At 35.8% G+C, this 16,442-nt stretch overlaps 1 pseudogene; it reads right to left on the bottom strand.

Annotated features, from left to right (window-relative positions):
* Nucleotides 1–3,572: 3,572 nt before the first annotated feature.
* LOC148765776 (protein ANTAGONIST OF LIKE HETEROCHROMATIN PROTEIN 1-like) lies at nt 3,573–6,181 on the bottom strand (annotated as a pseudogene).
* Nucleotides 6,182–16,442: the final 10,261 nt, after the last annotated feature.

Raw genomic sequence — 16,442 nt, 5'->3', positions numbered from 1 at the left:
TTGTTGAAAATACGAGTGTCCTCCAAGGATACATGACTTGTGGCCAAACTATCGAGTTCGGCCATCAAGAATTCGTCATGTTATTTTGGCCAATCGCAACGGTTGAGGAGCGACGCAAAAAAATCTTCTTTGCGCTAATCATCTCCTGAACCATTATCATGAAGTTATAAAGTAATATAAAATTATAAATATTAGAATTGGTTGAATACCTCTATACTTTGTTGTTCGTTCCTTGTAGATGGTTATGCGTCCTTTGCATTGCCTATTTATATGCCAAAATTGTATTAATGTATTCAACCTCCAACTACTTTTGGTAGATAGGCTAAAATTAATTTTGGTAGATGAGTTGAGTCAAAACAATTAAATGAAGTGATTGTGACAACAGACTAGCGTAATAAATAAAATTGACAACATAAATTATCAAAACAACTAATCATATTTTGAAACGACAACATGGAATAGTCATATTATTAGGTGGGAAAGCATTCATTTATAATTGACTAAATGTAGGGGAATATATTCCCTTCTGCCATACTCAATTGAAATGACAAAAAGCTAAGAATATAATCCCTGGTATACCCATGTTTTTTTCTGAATTTGAAATAGAAGTCAAAGCTAGGAGAATATATAATCATTGTTTTGTTGAAATTTGTATCTAACATAAATTATTGTTGTATTATTTACCATAAAAAATATTTTTCTATGTAAGTGACAACACACATAGCCTAACACACATAAACAAAGAGACATGTGGCTGCAAAAAAAAAAAAAAAAAAAAAAAAAACAACCAATAATGCATCAATCCAAGTTCCTGGAAATGCTCGACTAGGACGAGAAATCACGTTTTTATCGACTTTTTGCGTAACCAAAGTACAATTGGGTTCTTTGTCCCCCGGCCAAAGTAACGTTGCTTTTGTTCTACTCGCTCTCGATTCCATGCGAAAATATCTCGTTTTGGAATTTTCTTACAAGTTTTGCAGGGAAAAATTGGCCATGCTCGAGAAAAGATACAATGTGTTCACTTGGATGTTGACGTTTGACGATGTGGTGCACGATGCCCGTACAAAGTCCATGCCCCGGATTGTGATAGGATTACATCTTGAAGGTAATATCTACGACTTAATTACTATAAATACATATAACTCGTTCAATTCATTAAATAACGAATGTACTCTATTTTGTTTATGCATAGACTCATTCTATTGCACATACTTTTCACCTGGATGGGGAGCCAAAGTTTGCCGCACTTACGACGATTTTCGGTCGGGCAAATTCCAGTGAAGTGAATGAGGTTTTGGGGGTGACATCGGAAGCTAGTGAGGGCCACGATGAGCACAATCGAAATAATGGCAAACAAATCATTATTATCGATGACGATTCAACCTCCGTTGAGATAGCCAATTCACCGTCGGGTAAGCGTAATGGTAAGGGTAAGGCGAAGCGCATAAACTTTCATCAAACGAGTTTGTGGGACTACGTCGAGTATGACTTTGAAAACTCATTCAGTACTCAATTCAGCACCGCAAACACTACCGTCAAAAGCAATGTTGTTACATTGGAGCATGCTCGTAGAAAACCTCCTATTTCGAGTGGTGCTAATGTAAAGGGGAAGATGGTAACAAGTTCGTGCGTATCAAACAACCCTTAACGTACACAGCTCCGAAAATTATCTATGGGCTATATATGTGACTTTAGTAACTCACAGCTTTATTTTTAGCACTACCCCGTTTCCAAAATATTAGGTAGTTATAAAATGTAATCCTAATTATGGCCAAGTAATGCTATCCACAGCCATTTTCCAATCGTTAGGCGGTTTAATTTTATTTGTAACTTTTGAACGGATGATTATTATGTTTTAATTTACATACATTTGTTATTAATCTGTGAATGACCTTTTCATTATATTGAATATTCATGTGGTATGGCAAATTGGATATTACGAGTTGTTCATAGAATATTGTCCACAGTCATAAATCATAAATTGCAACTTAACACAACCTCACGTACATAGGTTTTTTAAAATGAACATGTGAGAAAACTTATAAATTAGAGCTAAAGCTAAGGCCTATATATATTCACGTAAATAGTTCAACCAAAACTAAAAATAAACGTAAAATAGTTCAAACGATAATAGAAGTACAAATTACAAATTGTCTTCAGCGATAAGAGAAATAAAATTACAATTAGTCCAAACGATAGTAGAAGACGAATTACAAATACTCCAAACAATAGTAGAATACTAATTACTAATAGTCGAAACGATAGTAGAATATGAATTACAAATAGTTCAAGCGATAGTAAAATCCAAATAGAAATAACCGATAGGTGATGTCACATCGGTAAAATATCAGCCCAAAATAACTAGTAACGCCCTTCGTGTATCATCTTGACCATAACCTCCTTGTGTTCATCGGACAACCCGAAAAATATATCATTTAGTTCTTTGTTAATGCATAAGTGTTTGGCAACATTAAGTTTGTCCTCAAGATTTATGATAGGTATCGGTTCAAGAGCATCAAATATACGCTTCCTCAAAGAAGCGGCATCGTGCTCGAAGCCCATTCGCTTGACCATGTCCCCCAATCTATCGCTCATTTTGTTAAAGAATGTTCACATTATTTCTGTTTCAAAGGGCTCTTTTACCAATGGACGTTTCTTGGATTTTTTCTTCATTTTGGATGCCGTAGTGGAGTCTGCTCCGTATCGTGACATGAAGTCCGATGCATCGTCGTCATTCGACAAGCTAACAAAAGGGATATAATCCTTGCCAGCAAACAGATGTTCTTTCGCATAAGGTCATTTACAACATCTGCCAAGACTTCCGCATTTTCACTTGTCGCTCAATCCTTACCAAATATTGTTACCAGTCTTTATAAAACGGCTACGCTTTGTAGCTCATTGTTCGAGCTCCCGGGCCGGTCTATGTTTTATGAAAATTAAATATTATTGCAAATAAAACGGTTCAAATGTAATAATAATTTTCAAATGTAATACTAATGTTACTTGACGTATTCGGTCCAAACTTGATCACCAATAACTTCTAAAGTGTTAGAAGCGTCGTTCCACCCGAATCACAATCGGAATAACACTGTGCTCAACGATCCGTACAACTTTTTCCAAGCATGAATCTTGCTATTTATGTGCGGATCTGCCTTTAAAATCCGTCAAGGGAAATGATTGAGCTATGTGATTTTCTAGTATACTGAGAAATCCGGTTTTGAAGCCGTTGTCGCATTACCATCCACGGATAACGATCTCCTTTAGTGCAACGATAAGGCACTGCTCTTCTAGAAAGGTCCAAGTTTGTCGAGGTGTGCTTGAAGGGGTCTTCTTGCTTTGGGATCTTTGCGTCGATGAACTAAATTCCATTATTTCTGAAGAACAAAATAGTATATGTGCGAATGTTGCTAACAATGCAGTACGAACAAATTATCAAAAGAAAAAAAAAAAGAACACACATGAATCATTTGGCAAACATTACAATCACACAACTTTCAATCAACAAAAGGAAAAATACGGTCAATACAAACCCGACGTATATGAATACATAAAAGCTCAGTCATGTTAATTATTTAACGAGTGGCCAACCACTCATTATACATTTTCAAAGATAAATTATCCCTCCAATATGTCCACTGTTGGGACGCCTCGACGTTTTCTACGAAGGGTCCTTGATAGTTGGAGTCACCGTCCAAAATCTCCAAAGGCACGAATTCGTCTTCGGGATCGAAATCCATATTAAGTCTAATGAAGTTAGAAAGAAGACAACAAGCCATGATGATACGATTTTGTGATTTGATTGGATAATATGCAAAACTTCTAAGAATGCCCCATCTTGATTTAAGCAAACCAAATGCCCTCTCGATGATGTTACGTGCTTTGGCATGTTTCAAATTGAAATATTCACTATGGTTTTGTGGAGCCGTTGTACCAGTTCCCAATGCTTCTAGATGGTATCGTTCACCCCTGTACGGAGCCAAAAAACCATCTTCGTTCGTATACCCACAGTCAACCAAGTAGTGATTACCTGGAATGGACAACATAGTAATATGGTATTTTCTCATTAATGAATGAATTAAAAAATAAATATTTTCACATGTAAAAAGCGTTGTACCCCGAGGGATCTTTAGCCCGTTAGGTCTAGTAACTGCATCGCGAAGGATCCGACTGTCTGCAGTGGATCCTTCCCAACCAGTTACCAAGAAGACGAAGTTCATGTTTACATCACAAACGACAAGAACATTGACTAATACAACCCTGGCCCTTTCTATTTCTATAACGCGGTTTGTCATACTTAGAAACTCTCACGTTAACGTATGTCCCGTCTAACGCGCCTAACGAACCCTAGCATTTCATTTGTGAAATCGAATTTGAAATTAGATAAATAAATAACATGTCAAACTATGATATAACTATGCATTCATAAGAGCATAAACAAAAATTTACAATTTAACTTGAAATAATTCCACTTATCGTCATCACAATCTTCGTCTACAGGTTCGGGGGTTATATTGAGTGTAGATTTTACACTCAATACGTTTACTTTACGCGGATCTTTTATTTAGATTTAATTATATTTGTGATTTAATTGATTGATTTTGTGTTTTATAGGTGAAAAACGAGAATTATGTGTCCATGAAGGAAAAAAGATCAAAAAAGAAAGGAAAAAGTTGCAAATAAGGAAACAAATCAAATTGGAAGAAGGAATCTCGCCACGGCTTTGACAGTGTCCACCATTTCGAGCATATCTCTCTCATACAAACTCCGAATTAGGTGATTTTGGCGGCATTGGAAAGCTAATTTCAAGGGCTACAATTCTTATTTACACAACATTCCAAAATTCGGCCTCCAACATGGCACAAATCGACGAACAAATCCTGATGGGGGAAAGTGGCGGAAATTGCAATTAGGTTTCCACTACTTCCTTATCAAGAAAAGCCTATAAAAGCAACAAGTCTCTACACCATAAGCACGAAATTTTACACCACAAACCGCGAAGAACGAAGATCAACGAAGACTCAAGCATAGTTTTTCTTATTTCTTTTATTTATTCTATTTTGTTTATCATAAGAATTACGAGTAGTTAAGTTTTTAATCTAGGATTTTGTTGGAACCCTATGTGGGGATGGTAAACCCGTTTTCTTGAGATTATGCAATTATGATTTTATGATTATTTCTTCTACTTGTTATGATTGTTAGTGCATGAACCTGATCAATTTATGTGCTTTATCTGTGATTATTGGGATTGACTCGACAGAGCTATTTTGATAATTAGACGGTAAGTATAAGAACCTTTGAGTAGTTTTCACCGGATGAGTGTGTCAATTGCATGTGGTGTCGTAGACATACAGATATCACCTTAGGTAGCCATTTACGAGACTTGTTAGTTAATGCTTTATTCATAATTTGTTTGCATAGACATATAGTGAACCGTTTATGAATAATAGACTCATAATACACGCGACAGCGGGTTATGAGTAAATTAGTGTCTCGGGTTAATAATCTTGAATCATATATTTCATAATTGAGGGGTTTTGGGTGAGCAATTCTGGCATAGGGGGAAGATAAAATCTTAGGTCCGTTTTTATTGATATTTTCTCGTGTTTATTTGCTTTCATAACTAGTTTAATTATTTAGTTTATTATATTTGACATCTTTGCGTAGGCTGGATAAAAATCATAATTGTTAGAATTTGGTACTTAGGATTAGATAATTTGAGTATTCCCTGTGGGATCGACATCCGACTCTCACGAGTCCACTTTTACTACTTGTTTGCGATACGTGCACTTGCGTGTTAGGTATTTAGCCCCAACAAGTTTTTGGCGCCGTTGCCGGGGAATACGGCTAAATTATCTATTTATTCTAATATCAAATTTGAGCAATTTTTCTTACTTCAGCCATTTAATTTTTTAATTTTTTTTTTTTAATTTTTGTTTTTTGCTGTTTTTGTTTCATGTCTGGTTACAATGTTCGGGCACCTCAAACGGGATATGAATGGGTTCCATCTGACGAATACCTCCAAAACACCTATGATATGCCTCTGTTTTGTTCTGCATGTGGTGGAAATCATTATTCCGATCAATTTTGGGGATCACCAAAAGCTACAAATTTCATCGAAATTACCAACGGAGGTTATTGGAACACTTACACCAACACATACGAGCAAAGCTTTCAAGACCATGATTTGAACGAGTTTCAACATAGAGAGCTTCAATTTGATGATTTTCAAAATAATTATCCAATGCAGCAGCAGACCACTGATGAACAACTTGATTTGGTATCCCTTATTGCCGAATTCATGAAGCCCACTCGATCATCATTTCGAAACATGGAGATACAACTGGAAGAGATGACGCTCAAATTAAAATCTGAGTCTCTTGAAAATATTCCAGACGAAATCGGCAATGGTTACATCAAAGAAAATTCGGGTGAAGCCTGCGGTGAGAAAAATCTTCCATGTCCAGAAAATAGTGTCGATATGAGAGAAATAGAAATTACGAAGACACTTGAGCATGATGAATCTGAGAAGGCAATCGAGCTAAACCACGAAGATGCCTCAAAACAAGAGAAGAAGGAGATGGATGTAATGATTGAAGATATTGTAGTTGTGGACCCTGTCGTTGATCTAAATGTAGATTTGAAGGCATCAATAGAGGTTGATGAGAAGACGAATGTGTTTGAAGTGGAGGTTATACGCGGATGTGAGGTTTTTGTGTACCGATTTGAGGGAGCGGGTGATGAAGATCCCATCTTAGCTTCGTACCGATTGATTACAACCAAGAAAGACTACAAGCTAAGGTGGACCCTGATATATTGCAATGCTATCCATGCCTTGGTTGCAATTGAAGTGATAGAGCTCATGGATGCATGCGCAATCTACAAGGCTTTGGATTGGACATAACAGTTTTAAGAAGCAAAGTCTGGCTGAAGACTTAAAACTTAGCGCTTCTCGGGAGGCAACCCAAGCATTTATCGATTTTCGTATTTTTATTTATTTTTATTTTTCTTAGGATTTTAGCATGCGCAAACTAATAATTTAATTTGGTTTTAATTTTTAGGTCGAAAATCAAACACTAAGGGATCGGATGTTAAATGTGGATTAAACGAACATCAAAGAGTGCATCCCGAAGAAGGACCTTCCGACTAATCAGGTGTATTCTACCCTTGAACTTTGTTCTAATTGCATTGAGGACAATGTAAATTTTAAGTTTGGGGGTGGAAAATTACTTGTTTTTATGTGCTTTAATTTTTTAGTTTGCATGCCTTAGGATATTTTTTTTCGTTTATTTATTGTTTTCTTAAAAAAAAAAAAAATTGCTTGAGTCGAATGCATCGATGAGTTATAATTATGAGAGATGATCATTGTTTGATGATGAGATTGCTTGTTTTGTGTGATAATGATTAGATATTTGTTTAGCTTTCGATTCAACGGAACTTAGAAACGAATTATTGCTATGAATCACACTTTGTGCATTGTTTTGGTTGAATGTTTTGTATTTTAAATTTGGAGTTAATTTGTGTTAGATCATGCTATGTTCGGTTTTAGACCTCACCTTAGGAAATTTATGATACGAATTATTGAGTAGTGAGTGATTTGGGATATGATTTGGGCCTTCTTTGATCCGTTTGAGCCTTTCAAGCCGACCTTTTTATCGAAATTTTCCTTAAAACCTTGATTTGAGCCTCGGAGAAAATGTGTTCTTTCTTTTATCCAATGTGTATAAGGTAGAATAGATGGAGATTCTTGAAAAATTACCCCTTGGAGTTCGCTTGAAAATTTTTATAAGTTCCTTCTTCTTCTTCCCCGAAAAAAAAAAGAGAGAGAGAGAGAGAGAGAGAAAAAAAAAAGAAAAAAAAAAGAAGAAGAAAAATGTATATGTGTCTATATATATATAAAAAAAAAGGAAAAAAAAAAAAGAAGAGACTAGATGGGAGAAGTAAGGACTAGTTGTTGAATTGTTTTGAAAGCTCGATCCATTGTCTTAAGAGCAAAAGTGGAGACTTTTGAACTCTTAAGAATCGAGTTTATTAAAGTCCTTAGATGTGACTTCATTGTTTCAAACGCTCATATTTCAAATTTCGGCGTAATCACCTCAATTCAAGAAGAATAGCCACATATACCCATATTTTCTACCTCGAACCAAATAGCCTACAATTGAAAGCCAAAAGGCCCCAATGATCCCAATAGCTTAATGTTCGATATTAGTAGAGTAGAATAATTTGGTGAGTATTTGGAGTCAAACATATGCATGTAAGCATAAATTTTTTCTATCTTTAATTTACAAATATTGGAAGCTTGAAGCAATTGCATGATTTGTGGTTTTTGGCTACGGTAAGTGACTAAGTGCTTTTGAATTTTGAGCTTGCGAATGCCTATGAATTTTCATTATAATTACAAGTTCTGAAAACGTGAGGTTGGTCATTAATCTATGTGATAAGATGCGGTAGTTGAGTTATTTGCTTACGATTACATATTGCTTGAGGACAAGCAAAAGTTCAAGTTTGGGGTGTGTTGAGTGTAGATTTTACACTCAATACGTTTACTTTACGTGGATCTTTTATTTAGATTTAATTATATTTGTGCTTTAATTGATTGATTTTGTGTTTTATAGGTGAAAAACGAGAATTAGGTGTACATGAAGGAAAAAAGATCGAAAAAGAAAGGAAAAAGTTGCAAATAAGGAAACAAATCAAATTGGAAGAAGGAATCTCGCCACGGCTTTGACAGTGTCCACCATTTCGAGCATATCTCTCTCATACAAACTCCGAATTAGGTGATTTTGGCGGCATTGGAAAGCTAATTTCAAGGGCTACAATTCTTATTTACACAACATTCCAAAATTCGGCCTCCAACATGGCACAAATCGACGAACAAATCCTGATGGGGGAAAGTGGCGGAAATTGCAATTAGGTTTCCACTACTTCCTTATCAAGAAAAGCCTATAAAAGCAACAAGTCTCTACACCATAAGCACGAAATTTTACACCACAAACCGCGAAGAACGAAGATCAACGAAGACTCAAGCATAGTTTTTCTTATTTCTTTTATTTATTCTATTTTGTTTATCATAAGAATTACGAGTAGTTAAGTTTTTAATCTAGGATTTTGTTGGAACCCTATGTGGGGATGGTGAACCCGTTTTCTTGAGATTATGCAATTATGATTTTATGATTATTTCTTCTACTTGTTATGATTGTTAGTGCATGAACCTGATCAATTTATGTGCTTTATCTGTGATTATTGGGATTGACTCGACAGAGCTATTTTGATAATTAGACGGTAATTATAAGAACCTTTGAGTAGTTTTCACCGGATGAGTGTGTCAATTGCATGTGGTGTCGTAGACATACAGATATCACCTTAGGTAGCCATTTACGAGACTTGTTAGTTAATGCTTTATTCATAATTTGTTTGCATAGACATATAGTGAACCGTTTATGAATAATAGACTCATAATACACGCGACAGCGGGTTATGAGTAAATTAGTGTCTCGGGTTAATAATCTTGAATCATATATTTCATAATTGAGGGGTTTTGGGTGAGCAATTCTGGCATAGGGGGAAGATAAAATCTTAGGTCCGTTTTTATTGATATTTTCTCGTGTTTATTTGCTTTCATAACTAGTTTAATTATTTAGTTTATTATATTTGACATCTTTGCGTAGGCTGGATAAAAATCATAATTGTTAGAATTTGGTACTTAGGATTAGATAATTTGAGTATTCCCTGTGGGATCGACATCCGACTCTCACGAGTCCACTTTTACTACTTGTTTGCGATACGTGCACTTGCGTGTTAGGTATTTAGCCCCAACAAGTTTTTGGCGCCGTTGCCGGGGAATACTGCTAAATTATCTATTTATTCTAATATCAAATTTGAGCAATTTTTCTTACTTCAGCCATTTAATTTTTTAATTTTTTTTTTTTTATTTTTGTTTTTTGCTGTTTTTGTTTCATGTCTGGTTACAATGTTCGGGCACCTCAAACGGGATATGAATGGGTTCCATCTGACGAATACCTCCAAAACACCTATGATATGCCTCTGTTTTGTTCTGCATGTGGTGGAAATCATTATTCCGATCAATGTTGGGGATCACCAAAAGCTACAAATTTCATCGAAATTACCAACGGAGGTTATTGGAACACTTACACCAACACATACGAGCAAAGCTTTCAAGACCATGATTTGAACGAGTTTCAACATAGAGAGCTTCAATTTGATGATTTTCAAAATTATTATCCAATGCAGCAGCAGACCACTGATGAACAACTTGATTTGGTATCCCTTATTGCCGAATTCATGAAGTCCACTCGATCATCATTTCGAAACATGGAGATACAACTGGAAGAGATGACGCTCAAATTAAAATCTGAGTCTCTTGAAAATATTCCAGACGAAATCGGCAATGGTTACATCAAAGAAAATTCGGGTGAAGCCTGCGGTGAGAAAAATCTTCCATGTCCAGAAAATAGTGTCGATATGAGAGAAATAGAAATTACGAAGACACTTGAGCATGATGAATCTGAGAAGGCAATCGAGCTAAACCACGAAGATGCCTCAAAACAAGAGAAGAAGGAGATGGATGTAATGATTGAAGATATTGTAGTTGTGGACCCTGTCGTTGATCTAAATGTAGATTTGAAGGCATCAATAGAGGTTGATGAGAAGACGAATGTGTTTGAAGTGGAGGTTATACGCGGATGTGAGGTTTTTGTGTACCGATTTGAGGGAGCGGGTGATGAAGATCCCATCTTAGCTTCGTACCGATTGATTACAACCAAGAAAGACTACAAGCTAAGGTGGACCCTGATATATTGCAATGCTATCCATGCCTTGGTTGCAATTGAAGTGATAGAGCTCATGGATGCATGCGCAATCTACAAGGCTTTGGATTGGACATAACAGTTTTAAGAAGCAAAGTCTGGCTGAAGACTTAAAACTTAGCGCTTCTCGGGAGGCAACCCAAGCATTTATCGATTTTCGTATTTTTATTTATTTTTATTTTTCTTAGGATTTTAGCATGCGCAAACTAATAATTTAATTTGGTTTTAATTTTTAGGTCGAAAATCAAACACTAAGGGATCGGATGTTAAATGTGGATTAAACGAACATCAAAGAGTGCATCCCGAAGAAGGACCTTCCGACTAATCAGGTGTATTCTACCCTTGAACTTTGTTCTAATTGCATTGAGGACAATGTAAATTTTAAGTTTGGGGGTGGAAAATTACTTGTTTTTATGTGCTTTAATTTTTTAGTTTGCATGCCTTAGGATATTTTTTTTTCGTTTATTTATTGTTTTCTTAAAAAAAAAAAAAATTGCTTGAGTCGAATGCATCGATGAGTTATAATTATGAGAGATGATCATTGTTTGATGATGAGATTGCTTGTTTTGTGTGATAATGATTAGATATTTGTTTAGCTTTCGATTCAACGGAACTTAGAAACGAATTATTGCTATGAATCACACTTTGTGCATTGTTTTGGTTGAATGTTTTGTATTTTAAATTTGGAGTTAATTTGTGTTAGATCATGCTATGTTCGGTTTTAGACCTCACCTTAGGAAATTTATGATACGAAGTATTGAGTAGTGAGTGATTTGGGATATGATTTGGGCCTTCTTTGATCCGTTTGAGCCTTTCAAGCCGACCTTTTTATCGAAATTTTCCTTAAAACCTTGATTTGAGCCTCGGAGAAAATGTGTTCTTTCTTTTATCCAATGTGTATAAGGTAGAATAGATGGAGATTCTTGAAAAATTACCCCTTGGAGTTCGCTTGAAAATTTTTATAAGTTCCTTCTTCTTCTTCCCCGAAAAAAAAAAAAAAAAAGAGAGAGAGAGAGAGAGAGAAAAAAAAAGAAAAAAAAAGAAGAAGAAAAATGTATATGTGTCTATATATATATAAAAAAAAAAAGAAAAAAAAAAGAAGAGACTAGATGGGAGAAGTAAGGACTAGTTGTTGAATTGTTTTGAAAGCTCGATCCATTGTCTTAAGAGCAAAAGTGGAGACTTTTGAACTCTTAAGAATCGAGTTTATTAAAGTCCTTAGATGTGACTTCATTGTTTCAAACGCTCATATTTCAAATTTCGGTGTAATCACCTCAATTCAAGAAGAATAGCCACATATACCCATATTTTCTACCTAGAACCAAATAGCCTACAATTGAAAGCCAAAAGGCCCCAATGATCCCAATAGCTTAATGTTCGATATTAGTAGAGTAGAATAATTTGGTGAGTATTTGGAGTCAAACATATGCATGTAAGCATAAATTTTTTCTATCTTTAATTTACAAATATTGGAAGCTTGAAGCAATTGCATGATTTGTGGTTTTTGGCTACGATAAGTGACTAAGTGCTTTTGAATTTTGAGCTTGCGAATGCCTATGAATTTTCATTATAATTACAAGTTCTCAAAACGTGAGGTTGGTCATTAATCTATGTGATAAGATGCGGTAGTTGAGTTATTTGCTTACGATTACATATTGCTTGAGGACAAGCAAAAGTTCAAGTTTGGGGTGTGTTGAGTGTAGATTTTACACTCAATACGTTTACTTTACGTGGATCTTTTATTTAGATTTAATTATATTTGTGCTTTAATTGATTGATTTTGTGTTTTATAGGTGAAAAACGAGAATTAGGTGTACATGAAGGAAAAAAGATCAAAAAAGAAAGGAAAAAGTTGCAAATAAGGAAACAAATCAAATTGGAAGAAGGAATCTCGCCACGGCTTTGACAGTGTCCACCATTTCGAGCATATCTCTCTCATACAAACTCCGAATTAGGTGATTTTGGCGGCATTCGAAAGCTAATTTCAAGGGCTACAATTCTTATTTACACAACATTCCAAAATTCGGCCTCCAACATGGCACAAATCGACGAACAAATCCTGATGGGGGAAAGTGGCGGAAATTGCAATTAGGTTTCCACTACTTCGTTATCAAGAAAAGACTATAAAAGCAACAAGTCTCTACACCATAAGCACGAAATTTTACACCACAAACCGCGAAGAACGAAGATCAACGAAGACTCAAGCATAGTTTTTCTTATTTCTTTTATTTATTCTATTTTGTTTATCATAAGAATTACGAGTAGTTAAGTTTTTAATCTAGGATTTTGTTGGAACCCTATGTGGGGATGGTGAACCCGTTTTCTTGAGATTATGCAATTATGATTTTATGATTATTTCTTCTACTTGTTATGATTGTTAGTGCATGAACCTGATCAATTTATGTGCTTTATCTGTGATTATTGGGATTGACTCGACAGAGCTATTTTGATAATTAGACGGTAAGTATAAGAACCTTTGAGTAGTTTTCACCGGATGAGTGTGTCAATTGCATGTGGTGTCGTAGACATACAGATATCACCTTAGGTAGCCATTTACGAGACTTGTTAGTTAATGCTTTATTCATAATTTGTTTGCATAGACATATATATTTTTGCGAGCATTCGTTTGTTAGAAACGAGCCGAGAAAGAGAGTGGACTTAAGTTGTTGGGCCTAGCCCAACTTAAGGCCTGTAAGGGTTTTCACAAGGAGCATATAAATAGGATTTATATGTCTTGTGAAAGACACACAAACAAAAAAATGACACAACACAAGCTTGAAACCCTAGCCTCTCTCCCTCCATCGCAGCCGAAACCCTACCTCCACCACCAGCCGCCGCGCCGCTGCCAGTCGCCGCCGCATCGTCATCTTCCTTTTCCCTTCGTTCTTCTTCGTTGTACTTAGCCTACCACGTATCTAGTGCTGCAAGGATAGTGGATTGAGTATACGAGGTGAAACATAAGAGGAGGAAGATTAGTATGCCGCCAACGCCGCCACCAGGGTCATCCCCACGCGCCGCCACAAGCCGGTGATGCGAGAAGGCAATTCTGAAAAACTGCTCTCGAATTTTCTCCGCAGTCCGGCGAGAAAATTCGTCATAAATCAACTGGTAATCGGATGAACGTGAAATTTTGACAGAAGCTTCACGACTCATAAATCTACAATCTTTTTGAGGGAATTGTCCATCCAGTAAATAACCCTGGAGATATTGAAGTCGGAGCAGGGCTATAATTTCAAATCAGCTAACAGGTTGGATCAGTAGGAGTGGGAAGAGCAGCTAGCCATCTTCTCGAGTCTTCGTTCGATTAACGCTTCAAGGGTAAAAAATTGTTTTGCCTAATTAATATACATGTATTAATTAATTTATATTAATTGAGATTAATGTATGTTAATTTATTATTGAATCACATGAATCTATATGTTCGATTATGTGTGTATGTGAATCGTTAGTTGAGCATGTTTGTTATTTGTTTTAATTTCGCTAACATACTATGATGACTTAATTTATGTTATTTAAATTAATTATATATGCGAGCATGTTTGTCGGTGATTGGAAGCGAAAAGGTACGCAATTAATTGTAATTATTGTGCACGTGTTTGTTTATACAAATTAGTTTATATATATAAAAATTTTTTATTTTTTTTTTCCGCTGCGTACACGTGCCTGATCCCCAACAATCTCCATATCCCTTTTTCTTCTCCTTGTGAAATTACGAGGGAGCCCCTACTAATTGTAAAAATTACCAATATATCTTTTATAAATTGTTATTCTCTCTCTCTCTCTCTCTCTCTCTCTCTCTCTCTCTCTCTCTCTCTCTCTCTCTCTCTCTCTCTCTCTCTCTCTCTCTCTCTATTTCCATTACAACAAAACCCTCGTCAAAAGCATAAAACAAAAAAAATCGTTGCTCTTCTCTTATGTGTAAAAGACACTTCGTCTTCTTCACCATAATCCCAATTCAAGCAAAAAAATCTTGTTTTTGAGTTTTTTAGTTAATTTATGTAATGTATTTTATTTATGGTAGGAACACGACGATCGTCTGAAGACATTAGGGCAAGTCTCCTTCGATGTGTACGGCTTGGGAGGTATTTATTAGTCCTCGTTGTTAAAAATAGCTTATAACTTGTTAGATTTGTGGTTCTTCGTCTATCTAGTTTCGGTATGATTTATTTTCTTAGATTTGTAATCTTTTAGTTTATGGTAAGAGGGGAAACGCCATTGTAAGGATTCTAAAGAACCGAACACCCAGATAAGGTTTGCTGAGGTTAATTTATTTTTATAAAATTTATTTGTTGTTGTTTGTCTTTTAGTTTAGTTTTTTAACTTTACCTTTGCTAATGTGAAATTTGTGTTATAAATGCACTCGATTCTTTCAATTATTTTAGTTAGTCCTTTCTTTATATTAGCCTGCTAATGTTTGGTGAAGCCGTGTTCAATGTCTGATTTCTTATTTGGTATGTTGGTTTTGCATTCGGTTAACAGTCGTATAGCATTTTTTATGTACGTTATTTTAGTTATATATTGAAATGTCAGGTTATTGTTTGTGTTACACATGTTCTGAAAAACATGTACAATATGTTTAGGGTTTATTTTACATACCCCCTAAGAGGCAAATTAACTAGTGATAAACCTAATGCAAAATCTTCCTTTAACATACCCCCTGGAGTTAGAAAAGTACATTACTAACCCTACAGGACAAATACACTCGACAATAAATAAAAAATTCGACAAAATCAAATCCCCATATAACCGCGCATTTTCCCAAAAATCTAAATTACGTGCAACATATCAGCAGAGAAGATTGTCGTCTCCAACCTACCTCCGCCTGTGGAAACCGCCGACCACAAACACCACCGTGTTTCACCTCCGACAGACAACAAATCTACTCGTTTCTACACCGCCGTATTAAAGCTCCTCCCGGAAAACCAGAACAATGGTGAAAAAGGCAAAATCTATGAAGAAAACAGGTACTTTTTACAAAAACTCTGTAAATGGGTATTGGCACCGTTTCTCGATTTTTTTTTTTTTTTCCGTTTCTCTGTTCATACAGATCTATGAGACGCATGCAGTCCTATGTAGTCACTGATTGTTATATGTAGTTTTGTAATCTAACCCAAAGATCTGTTGCGATAACCCAGGGAAATCAAAACGAGCGGCGGTAGAAGAGTTGCAAAACCTAGACGCAGGTATTTGTTATGTTCTACATCATCTATTTCAGTTTCCCCGCAAATCTATACATTTTCCATAGATGTGCATAGTTGTATTAACGGTTAGCCAAAGATTGGCGCAGCTCTGAAGCAACAACATACGTATTTATCTGGAATGCTCTGTAGTTACACGTAGTTATATTGTGTATTATACCAACCATTATCCTACAATACATGGTTGTTTTTGTTGTACAGATGAAGAAACACTGCTAGCGCGCTAGGCACTAGACAAAGGGGAGTACAGTTTGCAATACCGTTCAACGCTACATAAAACGGTTAAATTCTTCTCAAATTTCCATCTCCGACCAGAGCATTACGATTGCCTCCGATGTACACCTTTCTACAATCTTGTCCTCCCTTTTGCCAAACACAAAATAAGCGAGGCTTCGGTTACCGTAACGCAAACCGGTGTTCG

This window comes from Erythranthe guttata, chromosome 13, assembly GCF_056151865.1.
Source record: "Erythranthe guttata isolate IM_541 chromosome 13, IM_541, whole genome shotgun sequence".
NCBI classification, from domain to species: domain Eukaryota; kingdom Viridiplantae; phylum Streptophyta; class Magnoliopsida; order Lamiales; family Phrymaceae; genus Erythranthe; species Erythranthe guttata.
This window is presented reverse-complemented; position numbering and strand designations above follow the sequence as displayed.